This window comes from Idiotropiscis lumnitzeri, chromosome 16 (assembly GCF_059441095.1).
Source record: "Idiotropiscis lumnitzeri isolate Australia: NSW breed Sydney's pygmy pipehorse chromosome 16, RoL_Ilum_1.0, whole genome shotgun sequence".
NCBI classification, from domain to species: domain Eukaryota; kingdom Metazoa; phylum Chordata; class Actinopteri; order Syngnathiformes; family Syngnathidae; genus Idiotropiscis; species Idiotropiscis lumnitzeri.
Window position 1 is genome coordinate 13,624,981 of NC_142406.1, and position 15,288 is coordinate 13,640,268.

The 15,288-nt window shown below is 41.6% G+C and overlaps 1 long non-coding RNA gene across 1 annotated transcript in view; it reads right to left on the minus strand.

Moving 5' to 3' along the window:
* Nucleotides 1-1,111: 1,111 nt before the first annotated feature.
* LOC148321565 (uncharacterized) overlaps nt 1,112-15,288 on the minus strand; it is a 31,293-nt gene continuing 17,116 nt past the window's right edge. The window contains exons 3-4 of the long non-coding RNA XR_015846736.1: nt 1,832-2,101; nt 1,112-1,231 (exon numbers count right to left, since the gene is read on the minus strand). This is a non-coding gene — a long non-coding RNA (uncharacterized LOC148321565). The remainder of the gene's footprint in view (nt 1,232-1,831; nt 2,102-15,288) is intronic.

Below are 15,288 nucleotides of genomic sequence, written 5' to 3' on the forward strand. Positions count from 1 at the left end.
TGAAAAGTTTTTGTGATGTTGCTTATGATACAGGTCCTGATCCTCTTTATATTTGCGACTTCTTTTCTCACAATAGTTTTTCAACCTTAGGTTTGCTTTTCATCTTGTTTTTCTTTTTTTTTTTGGAGGGGGGGGGGGGTCTCAAAACCGCAGCCGTTCAAGCTGGAATTTTATGTAACAGCCGTCGAACTTTCCAGGTTGGAAACACTTCACTTGAGGATAAAGTGAGTAGGCGAGCGAGAGAAAGGAAAAAAAAAATCTGAATGTCTAAGTTTACAGCGGCCGACCTTGAGGGCAGACTGCACCTGTCCTCATTATTGCAAGGTCTGTTCCTCCAAATGCACAGACGAAAGCAAATATTGATATCGCTTTCAGAGGCGGTAACGACTACATTAATTCCAATTGAAAAGCCGGAATGCCGACGTTCTGCTTTGCCTCGGACTAAAACCAAACCAGGCCTCCCTCCTCCCGCTGCATTGGACTGCCTTGAGGCTATTCACCGTGCAACTGCAGTCCACAGGATATCACCGTTCAAAAGTGGCAAGCCGCAACTGGATGTGTGCCATGCGCCGCTATGAGTGACATTCACATTCTACCGTCATTTTTTTTTCACTTCTGTCAACCTGCCAACCCATTAGTCCTCAATGCTGGATTTTTATCCCCCCCCCCCCTTAATTATGTGCCCCCCCCCCCCTTTTCCAGGTTTCCCGATACTGTTCTGAATGATTGGAAGGGGTCTGGATGTCTTATTAGGCAAGGCAGACATTTCAGGTCAGTTCGTCTGATTTTCCATATTAAAAAAAAACTAAACAAACAAAAAAAAAACACGACGCTGTCACGTTGGAAAATGAGATCAAATCAGAAAAGTGTAGAAGGATTTAAGGCAGATTTACAAATGTGATGGCGAGTGCGTGTCATTCTTTCATGCAGCCGTTGATATATTTTTGTTAATACTAAAGAATCAACATGAATTAAAGTTTTGAAGATGCACAATAGACTCAGTCGATGAAAACATTGGATTCGGCTTTTTGTATTTTTCATGCACGGCCATTTCTAGCACATGTTTTCATTCAACGGCGTTTGAACAGCACAGAAGAACTAACATTTCTTTTTTTTTTTTACCCAATCCACTTGACACCAGCCCACAGGGTCTTATTTTATTCTAAATGTTGTTTTTGGATCGTTGGTGTTGCGAGTTGACAGCTAAATCCAGATTCAGAGTTGTGATGTTCTGCAAAAAGAAAAAAAGGAAAAAAATGACATTCCTCACCATTAATCCAGGATTTTTATGTTTGCATTTATCGCGTCAGATCCACCCATGATTCCTTTGATCGCTCGGTTTCATAACTTTGCAGTCGACTTGGCTTGATCCATTTCACATTAATCATTTTCCATCAACTTATTGCCTGACGTTGCTTTTCGATACATCACTGCGAAATAGCCTTTAATAAGTCTGTCGTTACCAATTTGGATTTTGGCTTATCATCCGATACCCTTGTGAAAGAGTTTACGCACACAATAAAAGCCAAAGAAAATGCCCAAAACACAAAGATATGGACCTGGAGGGAAGATTATTTTTGCCAATTTGTTTAAGACTGCTTTTCTTTTTCATTGTGGTTCTGGATGTTTTTCCAACTTTTAGATCATATTTCCCTTGAAATTTTAGGTCTAAGTCTGCGTTTCTCATTCACCATATGAGTTCAAATCAATTGAAAAATTGTACTCGTGCCTAACTGGAATATTTTCCCATGTCCTTGAACATTACATTTAATTTCACGTCCCTTAGATGAAGTTTGCACATGTGAGCGCGCATACTGTACATAGGCTTCACCTGTCGGCCTCTCGGCTCCCTTCGGCAGCAAGGAAGTGTTGAAAGCCCTCTCCACGGTCCTCATAAAGCACGAACCTTTTTCCAATTAGCCTTCCGTGTTGTCTCAGTGATTCTTGCATCTCGTGCCAATGTGACCCAAGCCAACACCCGCCGGTACTTGCCCCAGAACAACCACGGGGGAAAGAATAAGGGATGAACCGGGCTCCCACGGTGCAGACCGACTGTCAACATCCACATCAGTCAACCCGTTTAAGGATTGTCATATGGTTCCTATAAGAGGAAAAAAAAAGGAAGCCAAATTTGGATCTCTACTTTTCAGAAATGCGCAAGAATGAGCCAGAATCTTTTTTGTGTCTGTAGTGGACCAGACAAAAGGGATGCGTCATGTCAGCACCGTCATCTGTTATTTTCATTTTACAGCATGCTGATTGTCACTAATAGTCCTTTTCTTTTCGTCTCTTCTCTTGTAGTCCTTCCAGCTTCCATGTGTGCAATGTGGTACATTAATCACAGTAGTCAACAGGGGAGACGATATCATTAGTTTTATAACCAGTGACACCGTAATTGTCCACCCAAGGATTTTTTTTTCTTTATAGTCCTCACTCCACAAACACACACGTTTCTATAGTGTTATTTTTCCAAACGATAAATGATTGCTCTCCTTACAGCTATGTCTGTACGTATATATGTGAATGTCAGTACGCTGAAATATCTCTACAACCATAACACGAATTGCCATGAAATGGCAAGTGTACATTCGACATTTATACCCCTCAATGAATCATCCGCTCAACTCCGACGTCCGTGCCAAAAATACTGACTGGTCGTAACGGCTGCTTTTGAAGCACCCAGGGGAGACATTCTGATCACTGTGGAGATAACATACTTCCATGAGGTGAGTATTTTCACAACTCTAGTTTTATGACCGATTCTGAACTAATGTATTCCCCACAACTCAGTTAAACTGGTTATATGACATTCGAAAAACATGACGGCACACCACAAAAATGTCACCTAGTATTTAAACTAGAATAATGATGATCTTGTCTCAATTTACTCACAAAGCCATTTACTGTGCATTTGCCTCGGATTATCTTTTTTTTAATTTTTTTTTTTTATAAATAAATGGCAATAATCATTTCAGCTATCCCGCTTGCAACCTGGGTCACGGCACCGGTTGAAAAGTTCTGAGGGAACTTTTGCCTTTATTTTTAATGCTCATTACATTAATGGGTGCCAGAAAGATCAACAACACGGCCGTTGAGCCTTTTTTTTGGACAGTTGGTAATCACCAACTTTTCAGATTTTTTTTATTTTTTTTATTTCAGGTTAGGCCACGTTTTTGCTCGAGTGACCTTTTAAAATGTTGAACAGAGATCCTTTCTGAATGGTAGATTTGATTAAAGCGGTGAGGGTGGAACATGTGGTAATGGTTGCTCTAATGAAACGCAAGAATTAGGCCACGGTTGAGTGGTCTCGGTCAGAGGCACTTAGCATCCCGATGGCGACACCTCCACTATGAACGGCCACAATCTACTAGGGCGAACCTGGTCATGGAAGCTCAAAGGGCGGACTGTTTGCCAACACAACCCCCTCATTCACACCCACCTCCGGCGCTGCATGGTCTGGTTCAAGTTTACAATATGAAGGAGGGGGACTCCAAAAACATGCCCTGTCACTGCTCCACTTTCTGAAAATGTCACTGATTTGTGACAACACACCTGCCTGTTGCTAGCCGAGTCTTTGACTTGTAAGGTGGGAGCTCTGCACTAACTAACAGGATATTCATGTTATCGTGACATCATCAGGTAAAGTGATGGAGTGCTGTGTCATGCTTTGTTTGGTTTTCCAGCACTAACCGCATTAGCAGTCATAGCAGCTTTGGGAAAACATGTCAGCCGAGGGTAAGCGACTTTGAGGCACGGCTGAAAAAAATGTCACGCATAACATAAAAGCATAATTATAGTGAGCTGTCGTCAATCACAAGTCACGGCTTGGCGCCACTCCCTTCCTTTACATGTCGGTGACCCCTTGAACACCTCTCAACTGCCCTTGTCACGTCTGCATACTGGACCTACTGCATCCTAGTCAATTCCATACAATGCAACACACAATCACACCACAAGTCTTTTTTTCACGTGACGTTCGCAAGTTGTAGCGTTATGGGATAAGCTCATTTAAATGCAAATTTCACTGTACATAAGTCACGCAAATTCCGAACAGTAACATTAGCATTGACTCGAGGGCTGAGGCGACGATCTGCAAAAATTGATGACTCTATGGCAGTGACAGTGATCCTCTTCTTCTAATAGAAACCATAAAAAAGTCATTTTGAAGGTGTTATTTTAAGCTCCCAACCGCAGAGCTACTGCGACCACCCCAGTGACTTGACAAGATATCAAGATATCTGCAATGAGTCTAATTAATTGTGAAAGTTTTGACCAAGCGTGACACTTCTGGTAATTAGAAACACATTTAATCCAATCGCCATCACGAGCAGTAAGCCCGGTGTGTCAGCGAAATGGAATCAAAATGCTGTTCGTTGGACATATGATGGATGCATGAATAGGCAGAAGTCCTTTTGCGACCCTGGGCTCAATTTCAGCTGTTATATCATCAAAATAAAAGCGTAGAGAGCTAAAGACTGAGCGTGACCACCAGTAATTAGAGCTATGAGGAAAATAACAGAAGTGTAGAGTAAGAGAACGACTACAGTCAGCGGTAAGGGGATGGTAATGTTTGAATCGGTAAGGAAAGAGTGACGGGCTTAGTGAACAGCGACTCTTTCATTAGCACGTCTTTATAGATTTGTAGACCTCATTAAAAAAAAAAAAATGGAATACTGTTCCTAAAAATAGAGACACTCCTGGAAAATAACATCTAATAATTCCATATTCCCATAACTGGACACTTGCAAACTGTATGACAGTTAAAATAAAAATGACACCTATTAAATAAACAACCACTGCAACTGGTGGAAGGGGTGCGGCATGTTCAAAATGACTAAGAATCTCATTTTGCTTCCTGAAAACCGAACTCAGGGCCAATTTTGCCAATGACATCAACTGTACAGTGGAACCTTGATGTACAAGATCATTTGTTCCCTGACTAAACTCCTAACTCAAGGTACTCCAAGACGAATGTATTCACACCACTTAGGGGTTATTTGACTTGTCACTGTCAGCACTGTAATGAAAACTAAAGATTAATTTTCAGACAAAATGTACTTGTGAGGGGTGGCCATGGCATGACGTACAATTGGATGTCGACAGCGTTGCCGTCTGTTTCCGTTGTAGGTCACAAAGAGATGGAGTTGGGAGGATGATCCTTTCCTGGCACTGCCGATGTATGAGGTCACCGTAGGAAAAGGAATGTACTTGTTTGACCTGTCAACTGGATATCGGAAATGTCAATCGTCATCTCAGACCAAGCCAGTTCAGGTCAGTCTGGGTCATTTTCTTATTCATCACAACTGCTGGAACTGGTTCCTAGATGGTTCTGATTTGGTGAACAGAAATAGTGTCATGTGTGCTTACTGAGGACACCAAACCAAAATCAGTAAGCTGGTCTTAAATCTTTGATTAGATTTTATTCATAGCTTTGAGAAGTTATGAAAATTTGAAGATTGATTGGTTGAAAAGTTGTTCTTGCCGAGTACTAACAAGGAACCAATCTGACCCTTGCCAAAATCTTGCTCTGATAGGAAGCCTAGAATTTTGACTTTTGACCTCATCTTGGGTTGTATATCCTAATATATATAATTTTGTTGCAGTAAATCACAACATTAATCCTCCAATCCTAACCTAGTCTAAACCTTAACCTTCGACGAGCGGAACATACCGCTGTCAATGAACATGAACCTACCACAAAAATGTTGCACAGTCAGCAACTTAAGATGGTGGTATCCTACTAAGGAACTTAATTACCCCCCCATTACAAAAGTCTGCTGAAAAAAAAATTAGCTCTAAAGAAAACGAATGGCGACGGTGACAAATTCCAATCTGGTTCTGGTTCTGTTGCCTCCCTTAACTTTCACTGAAAAACAACTTAAGTATTTATGAAGTCAATGGCCAAGATCATTTGACGAGTGTAAGCAAACAAAGTTGTCCTGCAAACAAACGTTGGACCCATCGCCCACATAAACCGAAGCAGGTTTGAGATGAAACCAGAGAAGAACATTATGCTGTGGTAGGCCTTGAGATAGCGAGAAGCGGGCCGTTCGGAAACGAAAGGAGATATTACAATACACAGGATTTGGAATTATTGTCTAATAGAGGTGCCTCTATTTATATGAAAGGGAAACCGCAGCCAGAAAGTCATCTGTAAGTCATTCTTTTGCAGTTTATAGCAAGACACGGGGTAATCATCTTTTCAACACCGTGCTCCCATCATCGTCTTGCGCTTTCAATTGCATCATTTCTCCCTAATATTCAAAATTACCTGCAAACGATTGTTGACACGCAGCGCACTTCAACACACATGCCGCCGCACGGCAAGCTCACTCGCTTTCATAACGCCCGCCATCTGATTTCCCCAACTATTATGCTCGCGTATTTCAATAGGCGAGGCGCGTGAGCGAGGGGTGGAGGAGGAAGGAGAGAGCGGGCGGGGAGGGTGGAGAGGGGAATGAAAAACACAAGGTCATTGAGAGAGAGACATTTCTTTCTTTCACCCCATGTGTTAGCGTAAGATATTCATTTCCTCTGCGATTCCTCCACCTCCCTCCAGCGCTTTGTTTTTCTTCTCCATCACTGTCAGTGTTCGCTGGCGGAGGTGGTCCAGGTCGCATCAAGTCCACTGGATCCCGTTTCGATCTTGGAGCCGTCCCTCCAAAAATCGGCTTCCCAAATTGCGCACCGTGCGGACTGCAGCTGCGGTAACCCGAGACCTTTGTGTTGTACTTCTCCGACGCCAAAGCCCATTAAAACGAGCGTGTTTGACGTCTCTGCCTGATTTGGGGATTGAACTGAAGGGACAATCTTATTCAGCAAATGTAATCTCGTTGAAACGGGATTTTTGTGCTTCGACTTGCTGTCTAACAATAAAGTCAGGGACATGATGAATTGACGTCATATTAACGGTTTTATAACAAGCAAATAAAATGTCTCTCATTTTCCGCCGGTTCTGTTTATCCTCACCTTTAAGGCTTATCCAGTTAGCCAGAAATAGTTATTTAAACTGCACGGTTTGTCTCTGAGTTATGGGACAGTCTCATCATAAATCTGAAAATCCAAACCCAACAACAACTGTGGTTGTATTTCTTAATGCTAATTATTGCAGCACATGGAGACAAAATTTATTCCATGTGGCAGACGGAGTGATTGAAAGTGCCACATGCTTCTTTTGTTGGTCCCCATGCGGAGAGGGTCCATTTTCATTTCAATCTCCTTTCCCAGTCGTTAATGTGCTGACTTCATCAGTGTAGACAATCAGGAAAGGGAAGAGGATGTTTTGCAAATCCAGAACGATCCAAATGAGATCCGTTTTCTCACAGCAGAAGGAATTTAATATGTAGATTTGAGGCCACACAGTCAGTCAGGTGTTCACTCTCATCGAGGTTTGGGGTGGTGGTCTTTTTTGATGATTGATGATGATCTTTTGCCTGACATTAGAGAAATTCTAATCATTGTGTTAGTCTCACCGGTACTTTACTGTGAAGATGCATGTAAAGCCGGGGTCCTCAATCCTATTCCTTGAGGGTCGGTGTCCTGCCCGTTTTCCACGTCGCTCTTCTGCAACACACCTGATTGAAAACAGGCCAGACATCGGCCCTCGAGGAAAAAGGATTGAGAACCCTTAGACCCTTAAAAATCTCTTCCTTGTTGCAACTCATTAACAGAAAGTTTCTAGAAACCACTTTCGTTGTCTTCCTCACCACAGCCGAAAACGCCAGGATGAAAATGTCTCTGTGCTCACTTTTAGGACAGTCATTTCCATGTGTTGCTAATTATGTGACAATACGCAGGAGTAGTCAGACATCCAGCGCCAAGGAGAAACATTGTTAAGTATATTAGACTGTGGGGTTAAAGGTTTAACAAAATAAAAGCCAGTCCACTGTCTTTTCTCACTGTCTAAAAAAAAAAAAAAAAAAACAGCGCTGGAAGCATTGCAGAGTTTCGGGTCATGTTTGCTGCTTTCTCTGGACATTTTTTCACTTGCCATAACCAGTGGCCAAGTTAAGTTTTTAAAAATGGTAAGGATTGAAGAACAGATTTGCACGATTAAGTTGCTGACCATGGTTGATAGAGTGTGGCATTTCGCCTCACATCGTCATTAAAGTGAGAGGAGCACGTTTTAGGTCCTCAAGGGCCAATTCGGCAGCTAGTGTTACCTCGGCTCATTCTGCACTGCTTTTTTTTTTTTTTTTTTTAATTTCCACATGAAAAGGAAAACTCTGGCTTTGCCTCGCTCATGTGTGGAGTTCCATGTGTCTGAATAAGAGTTGGGCCATAGTAAATCGGCTCGGCCTTGGGAAAAAAAAAATTGCATACATTAATGTACGCGGCCTTTCTTGTTCAGAAATGTACATCTCTTCTTCAGTCTGTACTTGACTTTCCTCCTCATGCTGTTCTCTCAGATTGCCGTCTTGCATTCAAATGTGTTTTTCTTTGGTTTCATCAAGTTAAACATCTTTTTTTTTACTTCATGCAAACATGTCAGTGGTAATTCGTGTTGACGGTGTCCTTTTGTGCAAGTATTTCCACTGTAACTTAAACTGAAAATATTAACATATATGTTCCTCTTGCAGTTTTACAATTTAGCATCTGGGAAGCTAACATCTATTTTATTATGGGTTTCACATTTGTCAGTTTAACATGCAACCATATAGAAATAGAAACATTTGAATGCACATAAACAAAACATGCTAGCCCCAGTCTGGGGCTGAAGCTTTTGTAGATACCACACTATGGTTTTCTTAGTTTGAAGGCTCCTTCGAATGCCACTTTTAGTTTCCCAGTTTTGGGGAAATGGGCAATATTTGTGCAAAGCCACAGTGTGGCCAATTCCTTCATCGTCGGTTTGACGTCAAATATGAGAACAAAATAACATTTCAACTTGTATTTCCAGGCATTTGCAACCGGAGTTCATACACAATTTGGAAGATGGCCCCTTTCATTTGAACACGCCCCTTTTCACGCGAACCAAAGTATTGCAATGTGACTGTATTGACCCCCTCTTAATAGAACTTCAACTTCATTGGAATTTCTTCTGACTGATCACTACGACTTCATAGGTTGTAAAAAAAAAAAAAACTTGTAGACGCAGATATTCCTCATAGTACGTATACATTCTTAAGAAATAAACTATCCAGCAATTCCTTCAACCACACAAGCGAGCCTGTTCTCATCTGCAGGCCATCTCGACTGCACAGATGTTCCCTCTCAGGGGAATATCCAGGATTTGGGGAGTGTTTTGAAGTTTCTGGTAAGTGGCGCGCTCCAAAGCCTGGGAGATTCCAGTGACGGACCCGAGAAAAAAAAAATAATAATAAAAAAAAGAGTATTTGCCCTGCCTGTTGAACTCCACAAAGATGGTGAGGTGGTGTTGACAACGGGGCAAAACCTGTATGCATGGACATTACATTACAACTTGATTACTACGAACCCACTTAACCTTTGACTTTTTGATGCCCCGTGCGAGTCTTTCTGCTCTTTGCAATAACGCCCTTCCCATACCCAGTAGTCAAATACAGATGCTTTTGTCGCAGCCTTCTGTGTTTGATTCATTTTGGAATTGGTTAAAGTCCTCTCGCTGATCCCAAGATGAAAACTCATTGGCTCCTTTTTCCACTCTGATTGATCTGATCCCAAGTTGACAGCTCACAGCTTCCTTCGCAACTCTGCAATAGGTGCAAATAAACACAGTGGGAGGCACCTACATGCACATTTTAACTTGGGGAGAGATGAGAAGGAAAATGTCCATGTGTCTATCTTATGACATATAGCAGTCATAATTTAAGTTTTGTTTTTGCATTGCAAGGCAAAAAGAAAAAAAAATGTTTTGCTATCATAGAAATTCAAATGGATTCCTTCTGATGGACACAAGCATGTAATAAAAAACTGCTACATGACGCATTGAATGAACATGATCGCAAAGTTGCATACAAATATGTGCTCAACATTGTTTCATTTCTTTCGCCTTGCGATACTCGACACGTGTTTAGACATTCATCCATGCGAAAGGGGAACATTCTAGGTGACATTTTGTATGAAGGCCAATCGGTGACTCTTTGGTATCATTTCCTCAAATGTTATGCATGCACCTCATTGCACATGTGGCGTTGAACCGCCACTTGCTACACATTCCGAGTATAAATACAGTATTATTGTCACAATTTGGCAAGATTTTATGTGGTGGATGAGGACCCAAATGCAGAGAGACGAGAATGGAGAAACTTAAATGGGTATTTAATTTCCCAAAAACAAAAAGGAAAATAAGGCACAGGGATAAAAATACTAAAAGCACAAAACAAAGTAACAAAACGAACACTAGCAAAACAACATGGACCTGACTATGACAGACTGTGAACAACGACACAACATGCGGCACAGACGATCAAACAAGGACTGAAAAGAACCAGAGAGATTAAATAGAAACAAATTGACGAGACAACAAGGTGCAGCTTGTCAAGACACAAAGGGTTGGAGGGAGCTGATTGGTTCACACGACGGAGTGGGACGACAAGCACAAGTGAACACGATAAGCTTACCAAGACAGACTAACAAAGGAACACAAGAAAAAAAACATGAAACGAAAGTGAAAACCCCAAAACAACAAACAGACCATGACAATTGCTGTTGAAATAAATTATTTTAAAAACCGTGCTATTTTCTCAAACCTTTTATAAAGTTCTTCTAAATAATTTTAAATATTTTTTCCCTTTTAGGAACACATTTTATTTACTTTTAAATTATTTTTTTAAATTTCTGTTAAATGTCAACATACGTTTTAGTCATTTTGCTATGCGAGTGTGAAGCACGTTGAGTTGCCTCATGTATAAAATGTGCGAAATAAAATTAAAATGGCTTGAATGTTTTGTGGGCTGTTAGAGTGTGAAAAATAAAAGTGTCTTATAGTAGATATATATAATTAGAATATAGCTGCACATATTTATCAGGACTTTGAGCATTGGGCATCTGGTTGCCCTTTTTGTTGGTTATGTAACTCACAAATTCAGCAGCAGCCACCGCTGATTTAGAATGTACACAACTTTGAGGACTGCATGTGAACCTTGCGTTTCAATGTGTTTCCATTTTCAAAAGCCCCTCTGGAAAAAGACAACGCCGGCCAAGGCTTGTTTTGCTGTGAGCACACTTGAGTGGGTGTTAAAACATGCAAACATGCTTTTCTTTTCTTTTTCTGTTGTACAGAATTGCGAGGGTCATCTGAAGCTGTTTAAGTTCTACGAGGGACAAAGTTATCAATGGAGATCTTCTCTTGATTTAGTTGGAAATGAGACCAAAAAAAAAATGCCGGGTTTGATTAGTCTTGTGGGTTGTCCACATAGCATCACACCATATAGACGAGGGTTCCTCAATCCGGTTCCTTGAGGGGTAGTGTCCTACGTATTTCTCTTCCCTCCCTGCTGCAACACACCTGATTCAAATGATCAGATAATCAGCAAGGTCTGCAGATGCGAGATAACGATCCTGATCATGGGGGCAGATGGAAAACAGGCAAGACACCGGCCCTCAAGGAACAGGACAGAGGAGCCCTGTTTTACATGGTGATTGTATGTGAAAACTGAATTCATTGCCCACCGTAGTCGAGCTAGGGCAATCAGTTAGCATCGCAACTATTAGTTGCCGTAGGAACAATTCCGTCATATGCGAGTCATACCAAATGTCAAACACTGTTAAGCTTGAGATCAAGTAATTTAGTACAGATTTCGAAAATGTGACGCTATTACAATGAAGACATCGATCGAACGTCTAGACACAACAATGCCTCGGCAGATGCGAGCGGTGGCACCAAGTACCAAAAACCTTCCGTTTGATCCGACCGAGATGATTTCCTTTTATTTCTGCGGTTCGGAATATTTCCACTGCGTCGGCACAGAGCGTAACCGTCTCTGGTGCTTGTGTGCTTTCAAAGGATGAGGTCGGGATTCACTGAGGTTTCAAATGGGAAACAGACCAGCGGGGAATCTTCCAGGAGTGATTATGTGGGATGGCGAGGTCCGTCCAAATGTGTACGGCTTTCTCACCACCTCTCAGGGATGAATAGGGGTTTCGAGACTTTCTACCTGTGGCTCCAACAATCCTTTTCGTGGCCACATAAGAAATAATTATTTTTGTACCATGTTCCATGAGAAGCAATTCTGGCAACACATCACCATGCTGTAGGGTGAAGGTTATTTTATTAAAAGACAGCGAAGACTAGGAATATGATACCTGCTATTTTCTATCAATTGTCATAATTACTTATTTGCTTACCGAGAGATTCCCGGCATATCCTCTTTTCTGGCACATGCTAATGTAGTTTCCTGCCTTTGTTCACATTACGCCGGTGGTCCTTGTGGAGGCTTCTGATTTCTCCTTTTTATTTACTTTTGCTCGTGGACAAGAAGCAGGCTAGTCATAGTCTGTATGCTTAAGGGTCAACGATTACTATTAGTTGCAAATTGTTCCTACTTTGTGTGATTACTTCAAGATGACGAAGTTACCTGTTTATCAGCGGTGCACTGAGACAGTGAAAATAAATCAAAGAATGACGGAAATTTTCAGCACGCTTACACTACTCTGTAGGCTTTTGTTTTACAATGAGTCTGAAGCCTAATGTGGAGAGTCATAAAGGAACCGGAAACAAGCCGATGCTTTTTTTTGTGCTACTTTGCCACGCTCGTGTTGGCGCAGATTGACTTTTTCGGACAATCATGGCATGGAGACATAATCTGAACCGCATGTCCCATTTCTGGGTTCTCCAGCTCCCATCCACATTCCTTCCCTCTTTCATTTCAGCATCCACTCACTGTCTGTCTCACCAGGCTGCTTTCGGGAATATTCCCTTCAGCCCCTGTTTGATCACAATATCCGAATGATATTACCTGCTCGGAGATGGCGCTTATCGCTCACCAGCATCATTTCTTCACCGTTCCCACTAGCATGTCAACGTGAACGTCTATGAATTTTGCACGTCGAACCCTGCACGTGTTTATATATGTCATGTATTCCTCGTGTCCACCGGTGTGCAGCACATCTGCACCCCAGCTGAGCGTTCCTTCAGGCGAGCTCTGCGCTCTTTGGTTCGCAACATCTTGCATGTCCGTGCGCGTGGAGGTGTGCATGCGTTTACGTCCGCCAACGATGAGAAGTCAAGCCTGAAGAGCGATCGGGACGAGGATCAATGGACGTCTTTCACGTGTCAGCCTTGTCCAATCATAATAAGAATGCTTGCCAGAGAGCAGAAAACAGGTGACGTCTTGATGAACTCCATCCACCCTGTGTGCTTGGAGCTTCTTGACTCATTCTGTGTGCGATTTGCTCCTGGATCAGCAGCAATGGCGTTTTGATTGATTATGAAGTTGATTCATACGCACGAAAGGCCTGAACTAAGGAATTGCAGCCCCAGCCATGTGATTGTGCTTTAGGCTTGTTTGTCTTTCTGGTTAGGCATAAACATTTATTAGATTGTTTTAAATCCAAGTGTGTGGAACATCAGGCTTCTGTTTCGGTCTTATATGAAACACATTAGCCATTAAACATCAAAGAAGTTTGATATACCCCTGGCAGATTTTATAGTGATTAAGTACCCCAATGCCAGCAGACAATGTGCCTCTCAGAATGATCTCTATGCTTCGTGTGAACCATACGGAGCAAAAGCTGTTGCCCAAGAGAGGGAAAGATTAACCTGCTTATTCTGTTAAGATATGGTTTTATTCTACTCGATATGATTACATTTGTCAATGCCGGGGGTTCAATCGGCGCTCATGACTGAGATTCCGATCAGCGCGTGTGGACATATCACGAGGAGAGAGCAGACGGAAATAAAGTAGCACAATGTGAGCTCACCGCCGGTGCTCTCTGCTTTGATTTAGTTCACTGACTCCCTCCCTTGAGCATGTCCATGCAGGCTTCATTGATCGTGGAGGTGAGGCTAGGGACATTTTATAGCATCGTTTTACAGTCAGGGGTCTTGTGCAGACTTGGATGTGTGGAAAGAACGGGCCACCCATAAACACGTTATACTGGCTTTTGCGTAGAAATGTCATGACCAGGTTGGTTTTTTTTTTTTTTTTTTTTTTATGACAGCTGTTTTACATCTACTGCTCAGTCTTGTGAACGATGATGACGTTTTGTAATATAAACCACCTCAAGACTTACTACTTTGTGTTAGTGATTTATTTTTTTTACCTTACCACTAGAGGGAGCATGGTCAAATGCAATCATAATTTCGTCAAAAGTACAGATTAAATTGTTTTTTTCTTTCTACATCAGATCATTTTCATTGTTTATTTACTCAACTACAGAGCGTACAAGGCGCATACTTGAAGCAAGGCCTTGCTTACACAAGAGGGCTTTATTTACAAATGTTTGTGTACATATGAAGTGCGTCACATGCGGCCCGTTGACTGAGAAGAAGGAGGCTTCTTTTAAAGTGGGCAATGGCGGGGAGGTGTTTACTTGAGTGGAGGCCATGCTTTAAGAATATACAATTTGGGGGGGTTTATGTTATTACAACAAACATGGGCAAAAAAGAAATAACCAAAATCGAGTGACGATTGGTGAACTGTAAAAAAAAAAATTTGAATTTGCAACTATGTTTAGGAAAGGATACACAGGATTATCCACTGATGCACACCCTGCTTAGATTTATTTCTCTACATCACTTTCTGGTACGCATGAGCCTTTAAGTTTTTATCCACTTAACCATCGCTTCCGAAAGTAATTTACGAAAGGCTATAATTATAACAAGATGGTTTTGAGAGCCCTAAAAATTTGTCATCCAGTTGCTATTGGATTAAATCATTTAAATGTGTACCTCACATCATTGCTAAGATACATTGGTGTCATAATTTACAGTAAACCGACATTATATTGAGGAAGTGCAAGGTCCGGTACAGTTCACACTGTAATATGTCTACGGCCATGAACGGTATGTTTTTGTTGTTTGTGCAAATTAAAGCACAATCTATAATCTGTGCCCTGCGTTCATACAGGATATTATGATAGGCATACTTTCCCCGACAGGAAGCATTTAAATCAAAGTAACAATGTGGTTACTTGTGAATCCGGTTTGTTTAGACCACAACGACCCTACCCCGACCTCGAACATGATTGTATGCAAATTCATGTTTTATTTTGACACAATCACTTGCTCCCTCAAGTGATGAAATGTAATCGGTAATCTAATGAGGTGAAGATTTTTTTTTCTTTTCTCGCCACCTTATCAAGCAATGTTTGGGTTTCTCTAATTGATACTGCGCATGGAAAGTTATGCTGCTTTGTTGTGTCAGG